Genomic DNA, 21,048 nt, shown 5'->3' on the forward strand with positions numbered 1-21,048 from the left:
TGATCTTCAATCCTTAGTGAAGATACCTATATTAGCCTCGCAAGTCGACGTAATTCTTTCAGCCCTCACCAACAAGTTGCAACACGCAGAGCAGTTCAATAAGAGTCTAAATGACTCAATCTTGTACTTCATGTAAATCTGCTTCATAAGAGCACTTAAATATGCAAAAAAACATAAAAATCACATGGGCAGAACAAGTTGGGATCAAGTCCTACTCAACAACATTTGACAAGAATCCTGCCACACAAAGGGACATCATCACAAGCTAATTACTTTAAATGATGAAAGTCACTTCAATGAATAAAATGAGGAATTGAGAATCACCATCTCATTTTGATGATTAAGTATACGTTCCTCCGGATCCTTCTTTCTCTTCTCTCCCATTATTAACATCTCTTAGTGTCCCCACTGACAAAAATCACATGTAACCTTGCCGATGATTGCCAAAAACAAATTGAGCCCGAAAAAAGAGGCTCACATAAATATAAAAATGCAATCATTCGTAAAAAATCCCACCCCCCACCCCGTTAGGAATTCCCAATACACCACTAACCTATTCATTTATTAACTAGATTTTCTTATTCCTTCCGGAGGAACAAAGACCATTGAACTTCACTTAACATCAACGCCATCGACACATCTTGTTCATTATCCCCACACAAAGGTCTTCAACGCGACCATGAGGACGTGATCGCCATCAGAAACGGGGGAATGTTAATCCAATTCTAGGATTAACAAGAGCTACCACCATTATCTTACATCAAGGAGTCATGGTAGATACACCAAAGGGTCATACATTCAAGATATGAAGCAATAGTGTCCAAAGCTACAACTTGGGCGGGCACCCATAATGGTGTGACAGAGTATTTATGGTGATTTTCGCTTCAAGAGCATGTGGTAGCAAGTTAGGATGAAGTCCTAAAGTGATGTACTTCATGGATATATTATGAGAGTAGTCATTGTAATAACATTTGGCCTCTTATGAGCCTAAAGTGCCTGGTCAGCCATAGTTTAAGTAAGTGTGAACACTTATGGCCATGTATATAAGTCAATTTCTCTCATAATACAAGATACTCTCCCATTGTGCAATTGAGTCTTGCTCTTGTTAATCCTCTTACTAATCTCTCTCCCTACTAATGCATGCTAGTAAGTGTGTGTGACTGAAGTGAGGGGAGAGAAGGGACAAGGAACTGTAGTGCAATGCGGTGGTGTGACAACGCTTGTGGCGGGAGACACGGTGGAATTGCTTCTCAAGGAGTTGTAGAGCTTGGAGACCTCAAGGGTTACGAGCTCAGCCATTGAAAATATCCTCTCACAAAGTGACAGTTGCGCGGTTCACCAGGTAATCTCTTTTTTGATGTGTTTCAAGGAGGATCAGGGTGAGCCATAATGCATAGTTACACCACCATAGGACACTGGATGGGTCAGACGGTGTGTTACCACCCGCTATTTTTTCCATAGTGTATGCAAAAGATGGCGAGTTCGGGTGGGCATCATTATGATACGATGTTCGATGGTCCTAAAAATTTACAAGTGGGTCCATAGGGCTCCTACCCCTCTGCTCGCAAAGTTTCACCACCATCAGACACCAGATGGGTGGAACGGTGTGATGCCACCCTCTATTTTTTGCATAGTGGGCCAAGGGGTCCCCTATGGAAAAAATAGTGGGTTTCGGTGGGGTATCACTATCATACGGCATCCGATGGTGGTGAAACTTTGCGAGCAGGTCCATGGGCTTCTACCCCTTCATTTCCAAAGTTTCAACACCATCGGACGCTGGATGGACAGGACGGTGTATTGCCACCCCCTATTTTTTTGTATAGTGCCCAATGGGTTCCCAATGCAAAACATAGCGGGTTTCGGTCTGGTCATCATTATCATATGGTTTATGATGGTGGTAAAACTTTGTAAGCCCATCAATGGGGCTCAAAAAGTTCCCATGGGATGTCGGATGGGTGGGACCACCCGCTATTTTTTTGCATAGTGCCATGGGGTCCCCTATGCAAAAATACGAGGTTTGGGTGAGGCATCATTATTATATGTTGTGCGATGGTGGTGAAAATTTGCAAGAGGTTCTATGGGGATACTACCCGTACTCTTGCAAAGTATCACCACCATCGGACGTCGCTTGGGTGGGACAGTGTGTTGGCACCTCTGCTATTTTTTCGCATATCGCCCAAGGGGGTCTCCTATGCAAAAAAATAGCGGATTTGGGTGGGGCATCGTTGTCATATGGTGTCGATGGTGGTGAAACTTTATGAACATTCGATGGGCTACCAACCCTCCTCTTGCAAAGCTTCACCACCACCATCGGACAGTGTGTTGGCACACGACTATTTTTTTCGCATAGTGCCCGAGGGGGTCTCCTATGCAAAAAATAGGAGATTTGGGTGGGGCATCATTGTCATACAGTGCCGATGGTGGTGAAACTTTATGAGAAGGTCCATGGTACTTCTATCCCTCCATTCACAAAGTTTCACCACCATCGAACACCAAATGGGCTGGATGGTGTGTTGCTATCCGCTATTTTTTTGCATAGTGTCCAAGGAGTCCCCCCAATGCAAGAAATCGCGAGTTTGGGTGGGGCATCATTGTCATACGGTGTTTGATAGTGGTGAAACTTTGTGAGAGGGTCCATGGGGCTCCTACCCCTCCACTTGCAAATTTTCACCACCATCGGGCGAAACGGTGTGTTGCCACCCGCTATTTTCCACAGCACCCCCAAGGGGTTCCCTATGCAAAAAATAGCAGGTTTGAGTGGGGCATCATTATCATACAGTGTCCGATAGTGGTGAAAATTTGGGAGACTATCCATGGGGCTCCTACCCCTCCACTCGCAAAGTTTTATCATGATTGAGCAGCGGATGGGCGGGACAGTGTGTTGTCGTCTGCTATTTTCCAGATAGCACACCCAAGGGGTTCCCTATGCAAAAAATAGCGGGTTTGGGTAAAGCATCACTAACATATAGTGTCTAATGGTGGTGAGACTTTGTGAGCGGTTCCATGGGATTTTTACCCCCCTCCACTTGCAAAGTTTCACCACCATCGGACACTGGATAGGCGGGATGGTGTGTTGCCACCCGCTATTTGTTTGCCATAGTGCCCAAGGGCTCCCCCTATGCAAAAAATAGCAGGTTTCGATGGGGTATCATTATCATATGGTGTCTGATGGTGGTGAAACTTTGCAAGCGATGGTCCATGGGGCAACTACCCCTCCACTCTCAACGTTTCATCACCATCCGACAGCAGATGGGCGGGACGGCATGTTGCCACCCGCTATTTCTTTGCATAGTGCCCAAGGGGTCCCCAATGCAAGAAATAGCGAGTTTGGGTGGGGCATCATTGTCATAAGGTGTTTGGTGGCACAGTGAAACTTTGGCAGGAGGTCCATGGAACTCCTACCCCTCCGCTCGCAAACTTTCACCAAGATTGGATGCTAGAAGGGTGGGACGGTGTGTTCCCACCCGCTATTTTCCGCATAGTGCCCAAGGTGTTCCCTATGCAAAAAATAGTGGGTTTGGGTGGGGCATCATTATCATTCGGTGTCTAATGGTGGTAAAACTTTGCAAGCGGGTCCATGGGGCTCCTACCCCTCCACTTGCAAAGTTTCATTGCCATCAGACACCAAATGGGTGGATGGTGTGTTGCCACTCGCCATTTTTTTGCATAGTGCCCAAGGGCTCCCCTATGGAAGAAATAGTGAATTCGGGTGGGGCATCATTATCATACAGTGTCCGATGGTAGAGCGAAGCTTTGGAAGAGCATCCATGGGGCTCCTACCTCTCCACTCGCAAAGTTTTACCATGATCGAATGCCGGATAGGAGGGACGGTGTGTTGCCTCCCGCCGCTATCTTTCGCATAGCGCCCAAGGGGTTTCAGAGGGGCATCATTATTATACAATGTCCAATGGTGGTGAAACTTTGCAAGAGGTCCACGGGGCTATTACCCCTCCACTTGCAAAGTTTCACCACCATTAGAAGCCGGATGGGCGGGATGATGTCTTGCCACCTGCTATCTTTCGCATAGTGCCCAAGGGGTCCCCTATGTAAAAAATAGCGGGATTGGCTGGGGCACCATTATCATACGCTGTGCGAAGGTGGTGAGACTTTGTGAGCCGGTCCATGGGGCGCCTATCCTTCTACTCACGAAGTCTCACCACCATGAGACACCCGATGGGCAGGCCGATGTGTTGCCACCCGCTCTATGTTTGCACATAGTGCCCAAGGGGTCCCCTATGCAAAGAATAGCAAGTTGGGGTGGGGCATCATTATCATACGACGTCTGATGGTTGTGAAACTTTGCGAGCGGGTCCATGTAACTTCCACTCTTTTGTTCACAATGTTTCACCACCATCAGATGCCGGATGGGCGGGACGGTGTGTTGCCACCCGCTATTTTTTACATAGTGCACAAGGGTTCCCTTATGTAAAAAATAACAGGTTTGGGTGGGGTATCACTATTAATGTGACGTCCGATGGTGGTGAAACTTTGCGAGAGGGTCCATGGGGATTCAACCTCCCCAAAGTTTCACTCCCATCAGACGTCGGATGGGTGGGATGGTGTGTTGCCACCTGAGCTATTTTTTTGCATAGTGAACAAGGGGTCCCCTACACGCAAAGAATAGCAGGTTGGGGCGGGCCATCATTATTATACCATGTTTGATGGTTGTGAAACTTTGCGAGCGGGTCCATTGAACTTTCACTCTTATACTCACAAAGTTTCACCACCATCGAATGCCAGATGGGTGGGACGGTGTGTTGCCACCTACTATTTTTCGCATAGTGCCCAAGGGAGGGTCCCCTATACAAAAAATGGCGGGTTCCAGTGGTACATCATTACCATACGATGTCCAATGGTCTTGAAACCTTACGAGCAGGTCCATGGGGATCCTAACCCCCTTTGTTTGCAAAGTTTCATTACCATCCGACGCTAGATGGGCGGGACGGTGTGTTGCCAAAAAATAGCGGGTATGGGTGGGGTATCGGTATCATACTATGTCTGATGGTGGTGAAACTTTGCAATCGGGTCCATGGGGATTTTACCCCTTTTCTCATAAAGTTTCACCACCACATCAGACACCGAATGGCGGAACAATTTGTTGCCACCCACTATTTTTTACATAGCACCCAAGGGTAGCACCAAGGGGTCCCTTATGCAAAAAATAGTGGGTTTGGGTGGGGCATCATCACTCATCATACGGTTTTCGATGGTGGTGAAACTTTGAGAGTAAGTCCATGGGGCTCCTAACCCTTCGCTCAAAATGTTTTAGAACCATCAGAAACCAAATGGGTGGGATGGTGTGTTGTCACCTGCTATTTTTTTGCATATAGTAGAGGTTCCCTATGCAAAAAATAGCGGGTTTTAGTGAGGCATCATTATCATATGATGGTGGTAAAACCTTATGAGAAGTCAATGGGGCTGCTACCACTCCACTTGCAAAGTGCCCATGAGATGTTGGATGGGTGAAAGGGTGTGTTCCCACCCACTATTTTTTTGCATAGTACCGTGGGGTTCCCTATGCAAAAATACGAGGTTTGGGTGGGGCATCATTATCATATGGTGTCCGATGGTGGTGAAACTTTGCGAGCCGATCCATGGAGCTCCTAGCCCTCCACTCACAAAGTTTCACCTCAATTAGACATGGGATGGGTGGGACGGTGTGTTGCCACACACCCGCTATTTCTTCGCATAGCGCCCAAGGGGTCCCCTAGGTAAAAAATAGCGGGTTTGGGTGAGGCATCGTTTTCATACAGTGTCCATGGTGTTCAAACTTTACGAGTGGGTCCATTGGTCTACTACCCTTGCACTCAAAAAGTTTTACCACCATCAGACAACACTAGATGGATGGAACATTGTGTTGCCATCCCGTTATTTTTTTGCATAGTGCCCAAGGGGTCCCCTATGTAAGCAATAGCGAGTTTGGGTGGGGCATCATTGTCATACAGTTTTTGATTGTGATGAAAATTTGGGAGTGGGTTCATAGGACTCCTACCCCTCCACTCGTAAAGTTTCACCACATCGGAGGCTGGATGTGCGGGATAGTGCGTTGCCACCCGCCATTTTCTCCATAGCGCCCAAGGATTTTCCTTAGCAAAAAAAGTAGATTTGGGTGGGGCATCATTATCATACAGTGTTTGATGGTGATGAAACTTTGTGAGAAAATCCAAGGGGCTCCTACTCCGCCACTCGCAAAGTTTCACCACCATCGAACACCAGAGAGGCGGGACGATGTGTTGCCACCCGTTGTCTTTCGCATCGCATAGTGCCCAAGGGCTCCCCTATGCAAAAAATAGTGGGATTGGGTGGGGCATCATTATCATACAGTGCATGAAGGTTGCATGAAGGTGGTGAAACTTTGTGAGAAGTCCATGGGACTTCTACCCCTACACTCCGCATACTCCACCCAAGAGTGTGAGATCCCTGTTCCCACCGAGCAACGGATTCCGGGTACTAGCAGCGGAAGTAGCACTTCTCGCGCGGGACAGGGGTCCCACACTCGGGGCCTCGCCCACGGATATCCGGACAAGAGACTAATCCGTCGGTTTGTCCAAAACCGAAACCAGAAAAACTTCCTTTACCCGGAAAGCATGGGCGATTCCACCAGGATAACTCTTTACTCTAACGTAGTCAAGATCATTACGGATCAACTGATCTGACTGCACCTTTAATGGTACTTGGTCAAATCAAGGAAGAAACTTGCACTTGGATCATTGGGATCAACGCTTTTTTCCCCATCAAGAGAGGCACAGCCGTTGATTCCTATCCATAGAACAATTTCTATCCGGGATTTACTTCATCTATCGTAATAATAGAAATTAAATCTCGATTTACGGATCCATCAGTCCAGCCTAACCCCATCCGATCCCATGGGTTAGCCAACCGCCCAACCACTGTAGTGATGGGATCCAATTTGGAATTTGGTTAGGTTTTGTCCCGGGTACCAAGGAAAAGAGTTCCAAGGCCCCCTAGCCGGAAGTTCATGCAAACATAAAACTAGCCACACCACTTACACACCCAATATGAAATTGCCTTTTTCTTAGCATCAGCTAACTTTAAAACAATCCTTTAATGAAACCATAATACCACTGATCACAATCTTCCAATTTATCCGGTTGATTCAATTTCCCATCATTCCTTCATCAGAGTATCTATGGCATCATTGGCAACTAGAACGCTCACCGCCTGTCCACACAGGGGCCTTTTCAATAGTTCCTAGCCCATAATACTCGGCAATATAATCACTTATCAAGATGGACTCTCGTTGAAGATCAGCAAGATCAACCAACAGATCCATATAAAAGAGCCATGGACTCATCCGTTGAGGACCAGCAAGGTCAGTCAACCAGATCCATGCTCGGTTCGAGAAAACAACTCTTACTCCTTGTTCCAATATCTTCCTCGACGCACGCGTGGGTATCCTGGGCGACCCAGAGCCCGAGCACCGTATGGTCAGCACCCTCTAGGATCCTTCGCAGGTGACCTAGCGCTTCACTCATAGGCCGCTTCCTTGGCCCCTCATCCACCGTACCGGAAGCTCACCATTTTAATCGCACCGAGGCTGGTCAAGACCTCGGCCGACCTTGCTACGCGAGACGTCCTCCATTGACTCTCCGTCAGCAGTTGCAACTTTAACAATTAGGTCCACGACCTTAATCACAAGACGGTCAAAATGCTTTCGCAGCATTCTTGACATAAAACAGTCATTTACAAACAGTCACAAAATACAGTTTCTATATCGAATTCCATCTTTTCACATTTTCCCTTCTCAATCCACATTACTTATTCCACATTCCCTTCATATGTACTCATTCTCATCCATTCATTCATATCAACGACACATTATTTCCCATACACATTTCACTTTCATTATTCTTCATACCCATCCATGCATACATCCATTTTCACATTCTTACTCATACATCCACATCCACATACCTACATCCATACATACACACCTACATGCATACATCCACATCAACATGCATACATCCATACATACACATCCATATGCATACATCCATTTTCACATTAAGACAACCCATATACATCTTATCTCATCACATACACTTCTTATCTCATTCCATATACATCTTATCATCTCTTAACTCATCTTATCACATCCTAACTCATCTCATATACATCTTATCTCATCTTATCACATCTCATACACCTCTTATCACATCTCATACATCCACATCTACATGCTTATCTCCATTTTCACATCCTCATTTATACATCCACATCCCATATCCACATTCATACATACACATCCATACCCACATCCACATGCATACATACATCCACATCCACATCCACATTCCCATTCACATATATACATCCATATCTACATGCACATTCACATCCATACATCCACATCTATATCCTCATTCACATCCATACATCCACATTCATGCATCCACATCTACATGCTTATCTCCATTTTCACATCCTCATTTATACATCCACCTCCCATATCCACATTCATACATACACATCCATATCCACATCCACATGCATACATACATCCACATCCACATTCCCATTCACATATATACATCCATATCTACATGCACATTCACATCCATACATTCACATCTATATGCTCATTCACATCCATACATCCACATTCATGCATCCACATCTACATGCATACATCCATACATCCACATCCACATTTACATCCATGCATCCACATCTACATGCATACATCCATACATCCACATCCACATTTACATCCATGCATCCACATCTACATCCTCATTCACATCCATACATCCACATTCATACATCCATACATCCACATTCATACATCCACATCCACATCCACATTCACATCCATACATCCACATCTACATGCTTATCTCCATTTTCACATCCTCATTTATACATCCACATCCCATATCCACATTCATACATACATACACATCCATATCCACATCCACATGCATCTTATCATATCTTATCCCTTCCCATATCTTTTATGCATACCTCTATGCATGAAATTCAATTATGCTAAAAGTAACACTTTTATAATAAAATATTCAACTTTTATGCATACCTCTATGCATGAAATCCAATATGATAAAAGTAACACTTTTGATATAAAAAAAATTATCCTTTATGCATACTTCTATGCATAAAAATTAAAAATGATAAAAGTAACACTTTTGATATAAAAAATTTATCCTTTATGCATACTTCTATGCATGAAAATTAAAAATGATAAAAGTAACACTTTTGATAAAAAAAAATTATCCTTTATGTATGATATTAAAATTCAATTTCTCCATGATTATAATGAAATTATTTCAATTAATCTAGGATGATAATTCCTAGAATATGGTAGGAAGTCCTCTTTTTATGCTTTGAATGAAATTATTTTATGCATAATTTTTATAAAAATTTTGCCATAGCTCCGCTGCTATGACTGATAAATCTCAAATTTTTCTAAGGGATAAAGCTTATCATTAAGGGAATAATTAAAATGATCTCTAATTGGATCATTAATCTATAATGGATTGAATCATCAATATGCATAAATTAAAAGCATAGAAAAAAGCCATTAATTTGGCCTCAAGCATAGCTTAATCTTGGATTAAGGAAAAGCTTTATGAAAAGCTTGATTTGGATTGAGAACGGGTCATGAGTATGACCATTTCTTGAGTGAGAGAGAGAATTTACATAAAAATCATTAGAATTTAAACATAAATGAAAATTAACTTCAATAGCATTTATTAAATTATGTAACTCTTCACTACTATTCAAACTTCAATAGTATTTAAAAAAAACCATACCAATTAAACTTCTCAAGCTTGAGAGGGGTTGAGAAGAGAGAAACATTGAGAAATTATAGAAAGATCAATATTCACTAATTACCTTACAACTTGCTTGATTCTTTGTTCACGGTAGAGGCCCCCAACCAATCAATTGGTTAAGTATGTTGATGGAGCCACTAATGGGGATTGAAGAAAGAGGGAAGCTCCAAAAACTAGTGAATTATTAAATGAATTCACAGTTCTTGGCTTAGGTGGAGTAGAGTAACGATGCATAAACACTAACTATTTTTCAACAAGGGGGAGGCTTCTATTTATAGGAAAAATTGAGCTCCTAACCAAACAAACTGATTCTAGAATTTTCTAAATCAGTTTGGTCAATATTTGACCATTTTTAGGTCAGTTAAGCTAACTTTTTGGAACTAGACTTAAATGAGGAGAGAGGAGAGATGAAATATCTCAATTTTTATGAGTTTAAAACTCATTCAAGCATGTGAAATATGCACCTCCTTTAAAGAACTCCCCTTCCTTACATATGTGTCATAATGGAATCATTTTAATATTGCTCATAGTTTTTTACTAATAAACCTTGTACATTTTCAACTCTTCATCTTATGTGAGCATTTAAGGGACTCTCCTTCCTTACATATGTGTCATAATAAAATCATTATTCCCAAAATATCTCATATTTTTAATATTGCTCATAGTTTTTTACTAATAAACCTTGTACATTTTCAACTCTTCACCTTATGTGAGCATTTACTCATTTTTGGGTATCTTCTTTTTTTACAAATTGGATTTATCTACTCCCTACACATGGATTGATGCTATTGGCCCATAGGAACCTTAATTGGACCATAGTCTAAAGATTTCTGAAAATCTAGACCCTTAGACTAAGGTTCTTTATACCTATTTCCAATTAATTCCAATTGCACATTGGAAAATTCTTTTTGAATTTCTGTTTCAGGGGAACTCATCTGAATTATAAGAGATATTTTTCTATCCAAAAATATTCAAAATCTGAATATTCTCTCTCTAGAATATTTTCTCTCTCTAGGCTAAAATAGTTAGAAACAAGGTCTTTATATTTCTGAAGAGGGGTTGATTACAGGGGAAGATACTAGACATCAAAAAGGGGTTGGGAGAGGAATCTTACATTCTACCCCACTTAAAAAACGCGAGATGCCCTCATCTCGCAAACTGGGGGTAATTTCGCAAGATGCACAAGTATGAGACTGAGAGAAAATTTTTTTAATTAAGATTAACCACCAATTAAAAAAAAGTCTCAAGAGAGCAAGATTCAAGATAAGAACAAGATTTAAACTTTATTCATTCTCGGAACTTATACAGTAAAGATAGAAGAACTCTTTACACTTCCATAAGTCCGTCCATCATATGGTCACAAAAGCAGTCCTCACAAGCTGCACAAGTATAGGGTAACTCATCTATGGGAATGATTCTGCTGGTTATTGCCGCACCTATCTCAGTGGTATGAGGTGACCTAACAAAAGGACCTCTGAGAGGCAAGCCAAAAACGGGGTAAAGGCATATCTTCTCATGAGGAAGAAAACACGCCAGTAAGAAGACCCGCTCAGAAAACCCAGGATGCCTTGATCTCATGACGCAGTAGTATCGGGGACCCAAACCCAAAGCTTCAATAACCATGGCCAAGCGGACATTGTTACGAAAGTGCTGCTGACCCCAGGGTGTTACCCTAGTTATGTCTTGATAGGTCCGCCATTTTGTCTGCGCTACAGAAGTTCCCAAGTGAGGGAAAAGTGAGCGCTCATACCGCTCTATAAAATCTTTCTTCACAGACTCCCTTGCGTCTTGAAGGTGAGAAATCATTAGGGATAAAACTAGTTCTTGTTGCCAAGCCATGAAGGAGATTAAGAAAGAAAGGAGATCGATGGAAGTAAGATTACTGTGAGCGACAAGTAAAAGTTACGACTTATATAAAGGAGGAGCTAGCGTAACTTAGAAGCCAACGGTAACTTGCCACTGAAGTTTTACCGTCTTTCCATGATTTGGGTTTGACACATTTTTCTATAGAAGGCATTAAGAATTTTGAGATGAAGAGATAAAAGAAGCTTGTAGGCTAAGTCACCTACTTTCATTGAATTCAGATATAAGGCTCACAATATCTGGGGGATAACTTCATATACTCCCCAAGAGATAAAGAACTTCTTTTGGGCCGTACTCGAATGAAGACCGAAACCTTGATATCCAAAACATCGATTCTCACTTCTGAACTCATTGTTCTGAATCCTTAAAACAGCGTGACTCCTGAGAAGTATTCTAGGGAAAGGGTCTTCCTTTTTTTTAAACAGAATCTTTCTTTTATTTTTGAGAGGGAATAATTTTAAGATCAAAAAGGGAGATTCTTACTCCTGTATGCCTCGAAGGCTGGGGAGGAATCTTACATTCTACCCCACTTGAAAAGTGCGAGATGTCCTCATCTCGCAAGGTAGAGGACAACTCTTTTTTTTAAGATCCAATTTATTCTAGGGTTCCTTATATTCTGGTCAACCCAACAGAATACGGGGATAATTATCCCTTATATAGAACTCATCATTAAATAACAATTCATTCAGATCATATCATTCATATCTTTAACACGATAATGGTCCATTAGTCTGAAAATTTTCCTTCTGAACATTCCTCCACAGGAATTTTAGTTAAGCAAGTTCTCAATTTGTCATCCCTTAACTTAATCTACCGTCTCAAGTGTTAACAGTAGCAATCTGACAGCACAATCCACTAATCTCATAGTGATTTGCTGAAATCATTATCATCATTCCAGTTATGAATATCATCACTGGGACTCGTCCCATTCATCCTCATTGTGGTTTCGCTCAGCTTATTACATTTCAACTAAATTTCGAAAATCGTCATTTTTCAATCAGAATCCAATTCAATTCATCAATTCTCAAACAGAATTAAAAATCATATCAACCACATTCGAAATCATCATCTGGATAGCATTGACGCTTATAATTTCAAGTCTTAGATTTACTCGTATATACTATCGGTAAAGAGCTGCAGTTATACCCTCGGTATATACGGATAGTCATGATACTCGAAACTATAAGGTAAATACCATCATGTCTAGGTCTCAAGCAAGTCAGGGTTCCATATAATTGCGGTACTTCCATCTGAAGACCCAATTACCAAATTACGAATTTCAATTTGAATATCAAATTGTATGAATTATATCACACAATTACAACCTTTTTTTTGTTTCTTGATAAATTTTTGACATATTTGTCTTCTCAGTTGATCTTTATTAACCAAATGCTCTGATACCAACTGTGAGATCCCTGTTCCCACCGAGCAACGGATTCCGGGTACTAGCAGCGGAAGTAGCACTTCTCGCGCGGGACAGGGGTCCCACACTCGAGGCCTCGCCCACGGATATCCGGACAAGAGACTAATCCGTCGGTTTGTCCAAAACCGAAACCAGAAAAACTTCCTTTACCCGGAAAGCATGGGCGATTCCACCAGGATAACTCTTTACTCTAACGTAGTCAAGATCATTACGGATCAACTGATCTGACTGCACCTTTAATGGTACTTGGTCAAATCAAGGAAGAAACTTGCACTTGGATCATTGGGATCAACGCTTTTTTCCCCATCAAGAGAGGCACAGCCGTTGATTCCTATCCATAGAACAATTTCTATCCGGGATTTACTTCATCTATCGTAATAATAGAAATTAAATCTCGATTTACGGATCCATCAGTCCAGCCTAACCCCATCCGATCCCATGGGTTAGCCAACCGCCCAACCACTGTAGTGATGGGATCCAATTTGGAATTTGGTTAGGTTTTGTCCCGGGTACCAAGGAAAAGAGTTCCAAGGCCCCCTAGCCGGAAGTTCATGCAAACATAAAACTAGCCACACCACTTACACACCCAATATGAAATTGCCTTTTTCTTAGCATCAGCTAACTTTAAAACAATCCTTTAATGAAACCATAATACCACTGATCACAATCTTCCAATTTATCCGGTTGATTCAATTTCCCATCATTCCTTCATCAGAGTATCTATGGCATCATTGGCAACTAGAACGCTCACTGCCTGTCCACACAGGGGCCTTTTCAATAGTTCCTAGCCCATAATACTCGGCAATATAATCACTTATCAAGATGGACTCTCGTTGAAGATCAGCAAGATCAACCAACAGATCCATATAAAAGAGCCATGGACTCATCCGTTGAGGACCAGCAAGGTCAGTCAACCAGATCCATGCTCGGTTCGAGAAAACAACTCTTACTCCTTGTTCCAATATCTTCCTCGACGCACGCGTGGGTATCCTGGGCGACCCAGAGCCCGAGCACCGTATGGTCAGCACCCTCTAGGATCCTTCGCAGGTGACCTAGCGCTTCACTCATAGGCCGCTTCCTTGGCCCCTCATCCACCGTACCGGAAGCTCACCATTTTAATCGCACCGAGGCTGGTCAAGACCTCGGCCGACCTTGCTACGCGAGACGTCCTCCATTGACTCTCCGTCAGCAGTTGCAACTTTAACAATTAGGTCCACGACCTTAATCACAAGACGGTCAAAATGCTTTCGCAGCATTCTTGACATAAAACAGTCATTTACAAACAGTCACAAAATACAGTTTCTATATCGAATTCCATCTTTTCACATTTTCCCTTCTCAATCCACATTACTTATTCCACATTCCCTTCATATGTACTCATTCTCATCCATTCATTCATATCAACGACACATTATTTCCCATACACATTTCACTTTCATTATTCTTCATACCCATCCATGCATACATCCATTTTCACATTCTTACTCATACATCCACATCCACATACCTACATCCATACATACACACCTACATGCATACATCCACATCAACATGCATACATCCATACATACACATCCATATGCATACATCCATTTTCACATTAAGACAACCCATATACATCTTATCTCATCACATACACTTCTTATCTCATTCCATATACATCTTATCATCTCTTAACTCATCTTATCACATCCTAACTCATCTCATATACATCTTATCTCATCTTATCACATCTCATACACCTCTTATCACATCTCATACATCCACATCTACATGCTTATCTCCATTTTCACATCCTCATTTATACATCCACATCCCATATCCACATTCATACATACACATCCATACCCACATCCACATGCATACATACATCCACATCCACATCCACATTCCCATTCACATATATACATCCATATCTACATGCACATTCACATCCATACATCCACATCTATATCCTCATTCACATCCATACATCCACATTCATGCATCCACATCTACATGCTTATCTCCATTTTCACATCCTCATTTATACATCCACCTCCCATATCCACATTCATACATACACATCCATATCCACATCCACATGCATACATACATCCACATCCACATTCCCATTCACATATATACATCCATATCTACATGCACATTCACATCCATACATTCACATCTATATGCTCATTCACATCCATACATCCACATTCATGCATCCACATCTACATGCATACATCCATACATCCACATCCACATTTACATCCATGCATCCACATCTACATGCATACATCCATACATCCACATCCACATTTACATCCATGCATCCACATCTACATCCTCATTCACATCCATACATCCACATTCATACATCCATACATCCACATTCATACATCCACATCCACATCCACATTCACATCCATACATCCACATCTACATGCTTATCTCCATTTTCACATCCTCATTTATACATCCACATCCCATATCCACATTCATACATACATACACATCCATATCCACATCCACATGCATCTTATCATATCTTATCCCTTCCCATATCTTTTATGCATACCTCTATGCATGAAATTCAATTATGCTAAAAGTAACACTTTTATAATAAAATATTCAACTTTTATGCATACCTCTATGCATGAAATCCAATATGATAAAAGTAACACTTTTGATATAAAAAAAATTATCCTTTATGCATACTTCTATGCATAAAAATTAAAAATGATAAAAGTAACACTTTTGATATAAAAAATTTATCCTTTATGCATACTTCTATGCATGAAAATTAAAAATGATAAAAGTAACACTTTTGATAAAAAAAAATTATCCTTTATGTATGATATTAAAATTCAATTTCTCCATGATTATAATGAAATTATTTCAATTAATCTAGGATGATAATTCCTAGAATATGGTAGGAAGTCCTCTTTTTATGCTTTGAATGAAATTATTTTATGCATAATTTTTATAAAAATTTTGCCATAGCTCCGCTGCTATGACTGATAAATCTCAAATTTTTCTAAGGGATAAAGCTTATCATTAAGAAAATAATTAAAATGATCTCTAATTGGATCATTAATCTATAATGGATTGAATCATCAATATGCATAAATTAAAAGCATAGAAAAAAGCCATTAATTTGGCCTCAAGCATAGCTTAATCTTGGATTAAGGAAAAGCTTTATGAAAAGCTTGATTTGGATTGAGAACGGGTCATGAGTATGACCATTTCTTGAGTGAGAGAGAGAATTTACATAAAAATCATTAGAATTTAAACATAAATGAAAATTAACTTCAATAGCATTTATTAAATTATGTAACTCTTCACTACTATTCAAACTTCAATAGTATTTAAAAAAAACCATACCAATTAAACTTCTCAAGCTTGAGAGGGGTTGAGAAGAGAGAAACATTGAGAAATTATAGAAAGATCAATATTCACTAATTACCTTACAACTTGCTTGATTCTTTGTTCACGGTAGAGGCCCCCAACCAATCAATTGGTTAAGTATGTTGATGGAGCCACTAATGGGGATTGAAGAAAGAGGGAAGCTCCAAAAACTAGTGAATTATTAAATGAATTCACAGTTCTTGGCTTAGGTGGAGTAGAGTAACGATGCATAAACACTAACTATTTTTCAACAAGGGGGAGGCTTCTATTTATAGGAAAAATTGAGCTCCTAACCAAACAAACTGATTCTAGAATTTTCTAAATCAGTTTGGTCAATATTTGACCATTTTTAGGTCAGTTAAGCTAACTTTTTGGAACTAGACTTAAATGAGGAGAGAGGAGAGATGAAATATCTCAATTTTTATGAGTTTAAAACTCATTCAAGCATGTGAAATATGCACCTCCTTTAAAGAACTCCCCTTCCTTACATATGTGTCATAATGGAATCATTTTAATATTGCTCATAGTTTTTTACTAATAAACCTTGTACATTTTCAACTCTTCATCTTATGTGAGCATTTAAGGGACTCTCCTTCCTTACATATGTGTCATAATAAAATCATTATTCCCAAAATATCTCATATTTTTAATATTGCTCATAGTTTTTTACTAATAAACCTTGTACATTTTCAACTCTTCACCTTATGTGAGCATTTACTCATTTTTGGGTATCTTCTTTTTTTACAAATTGGATTTATCTACTCCCTACACATGGATTGATGCTATTGGCCCATAGGAACCTTAATTGGACCATAGTCTAAAGATTTCTGAAAATCTAGACCCTTAGACTAAGGTTCTTTATACCTATTTCCAATTAATTCCAATTGCACATTGGAAAATTCTTTTTGAATTTCTGTTTCAGGGGAACTCATCTGAATTATAAGAGATATTTTTCTATCCAAAAATATTCAAAATCTGAATATTCTCTCTCTAGAATATTTTCTCTCTCTAGGCTAAAATAGTTAGAAACAAGGTCTTTATATTTCTGAAGAGGGGTTGATTACAGGGGAAGATACTAGACATCAAAAAGGGGTTGGGAGAGGAATCTTACATTCTACCCCACTTAAAAAACGCGAGATGCCCTCATCTCGCAAACTGGGGGTAATTTCGCAAGATGCACAAGTATGAGATTGAGAGAAAATTTTTTTAATTAAGATTAACCACCAATTAAAAAAAAGTCTCAAGAGAGCAAGATTCAAGATAAGAACAAGATTTAAACTTTATTCATTCTCGGAACTTATACAGTAAAGATAGAAGAACTCTTTACACTTCCATAAGTCCGTCCATCATATGGTCACAAAAGCAGTCCTCACAAGCTGCACAAGTATAGGGTAACTCATCTATGGGAATGATTCTGCTGGTTATTGCCGCACCTATCTCAGTGGTATGAGGTGACCTAACAAAAGGACCTCTGAGAGGCAAGCCAAAAACGGGGTAAAGGCATATCTTCTCATGAGGAAGAAAACACGCCAGTAAGAAGACCCGCTCAGAAAACCCAGGATGCCTTGATCTCATGACGCAGTAGTATCGGGGACCCAAACCCAAAGCTTCAATAACCATGGCCAAGCGGACATTGTTACGAAAGTGCTGCTGACCCCAGGGTGTTACCCTAGTTATGTCTTGATAGGTCCGCCATTTTGTCTGCGCTACAGAAGTTCCCAAGTGAGGGAAAAGTGAGCGCTCATACCGCTCTATAAAATCTTTCTTCACAGACTCCCTTGCGTCTTGAAGGTGAGAAATCATTAGGGATAAAACTAGTTCTTGTTGCCAAGCCATGAAGGAGATTAAGAAAGAAAGGAGATCGATGGAAGTAAGATTACTGTGAGCGACAAGTAAAAGTTACGACTTATATAAAGGAGGAGCTAGCGTAACTTAGAAGCCAACGGTAACTTGCCACTGAAGTTTTACCGTCTTTCCATGATTTGGGTTTGACACATTTTTCTATAGAAGGCATTAAGAATTTTGAGATGAAGAGATAAAAGAAGCTTGTAGGCTAAGTCACCTACTTTCATTGAATTCAGATATAAGGCTCACAATATCTGGGGGATAACTTCATATACTCCCCAAGAGATAAAGAACTTCTTTTGGGCCGTACTCGAATGAAGACCGAAACCTTGATATCCAAAACATCGATTCTCACTTCTGAACTCATTGTTCTGAATCCTTAAAACAGCGTGACTCCTGAGAAGTATTCTAGGGAAAGGGTCTTCCTTTTTTTTAAACAGAATCTTTCTTTTATTTTTGAGAGGGAATAATTTTAAGATCAAAAAGGGAGATTCTTACTCCTGTATGCCTCGAAGGCTGGGGAGGAATCTTACAAAGAGTTCACACCTACTTACTAGTTGTCCATGGCCTTGGGCCCATAATGCTTTCTTACAAACCATCCCTTCCCCAATGGTTTCGTCCTCGAAACCTCAAATGAATACCCCAAATTCGGAGAAGAATGTTCCATGTGGCTGAATTTACACCAACCCATATTGCTTTATCAATGCTTCATATCCCTCCAATGCTGAAATAGGTTGCCATGAAGCTTCTTCCTTAGGTAAACCTTTCCATTGAACAAGATACTCCACCAAGGTACGAGTGCGAAGTACCTTTTTCCTTGTACCCAAGATAGCTTCTGGAATGTATTCAATCATTCCCTCTTCATTCATTGGAGGTAACTCATCAACCATTTGATCGATCATACCCACATATCCTTTCAAGTGAGAGACATGAAACACATCATGAATCTTTGTTGTAGATGGAAGTAAGAGTTGATATGCAACCTCCCCAACTCTTCGTATCACTTGATAAGGACCATAATAGCGATGAGCTAGCTTGGTGTTGGTGCTTCCCTTCAAAGACGCATATCTTGACTTTGGTATTCTCAAAAGAACCCAATCTCCCACTTTGAATTCCAATGGTCTTCGATGAACATTGGCATATTGTCTCATTTTCTCTTGTGCAACCTTCAAATTACTTTTGCATTGTTGCAACAAAGCTTGCATCCTTTCAGTTTCCTCCTTGGCATTATGGTTAGAAGTCTCATATGTACCCACCAACATAGGCAAATTGACCTTGTAACCATATAAAGCCTCAAAGGGTGACATGCCAATGCTCACATGATATGTTGAGTTGTAAGCAAACTCAGCCAAAGGTAACCAATCATCCCATGTGCTTTGAGTATCATGACAATAGTGGCGTAGATATGTTTCCACCCATTTGTTTACTCTTTCTGTTTGACCATCGGTTTCGGGATGATAGGCGGTGCTTGGAGTAAGCTTGGTTCCCATATATTCAAACAATGTTCTCCAAAAAGTGCTCATGAATTTGACATCGCGATCACTCACAATTTGTGACGGCATACCATGCAACTTGAAAACCCCATCAACAAATTGCTTGGCAACATTTTGGGCTGAATATGTGACCTTGGAAGGAATGAAATGGGCCACTTTGGTCAATCTATCCACCACAACATACAAGCTGTCCCACCCTTTCTTTGTGCGCGGAAGGTTAGTAATGAAATCCATTGATATATGACTCCATTTGCCTTCGGGAATGGGCAATGGCTGAAGCAAACCTCCCGGTTTATGTGTAGGATCCTTGTTCAATTAACATGACCGGCACCCACTTACATAAGCATAAATGCTCTTCCACATCCCCTTCCAAAAGAAACTTTTCCTTATTGCATCAAAGGTTTTGTAGACACCCAAATGACCAGCCATAGGAGTACAATGCATCTCTTCCATGATCTTCTTGATAAATGATGAAGTAGGAACCAGTAGACTTTTCCTTTGTAGTAGAGGAGACCATTTTTCAGCTCATAATGGGGTAACTCTTCACATACACCTTGCTGTAATTTCTACATTATTTGTGAGGTTTCTTCATCAAACAAGTACTCTTCTTGTATCTCCATGATCCAATCTTTATGCACCTCAGAAATAGCATACAATGAGCAGGCCCACATACGAGACAAGGAATTAGCAACCACATTTTCTTTGCCCTTTGTGTATGTGATTTCAAAATCATAGTTTTGTAGTGTTGCTACCCACCTTCTTTGCTTGGGAGACAAATTGGGTTGTGTGAGAAAATACTTCAGCACCCTATGATCACTTCTCACATAAAAATGACTCCCATATAAGTAATGGTGCCATTTCTTGATAGCATGGAGTATAGCAATCATCTCTTGCTCATACACATGGAGTTCTCTTTCTTTGTCATTCAGCTTTCTACTTTCATAAGCAATGACTCCATGCTCTTGGTAAAGTACCGCACCAATCCCTCTTCCACTTGCATCCGCCCTTATTGTGAAAGGTTTGGTGAAGTCTGGACATACCAAAATAGGTGCTAATGTGAGCATCTTCTTCATATCTTCAAAGCTTTTGTTGGCAATGGCATCCCAAAAGAAGGTTTCCTTCTTCAATTTATCCGTCATTGGGGCTGCAATTTCTGCATAGTGGGCAATAAAGCGCCTATAGAATGAAGATAACCCCAAAAATCCCCTCAATTGAGTAG

The sequence above is a fragment of the Cibotium barometz genome, chromosome 22 (assembly GCF_041138505.1).
Source record: "Cibotium barometz isolate CiBa-2024 chromosome 22, ASM4113850v1, whole genome shotgun sequence".
NCBI classification, from domain to species: domain Eukaryota; kingdom Viridiplantae; phylum Streptophyta; class Polypodiopsida; order Cyatheales; family Cibotiaceae; genus Cibotium; species Cibotium barometz.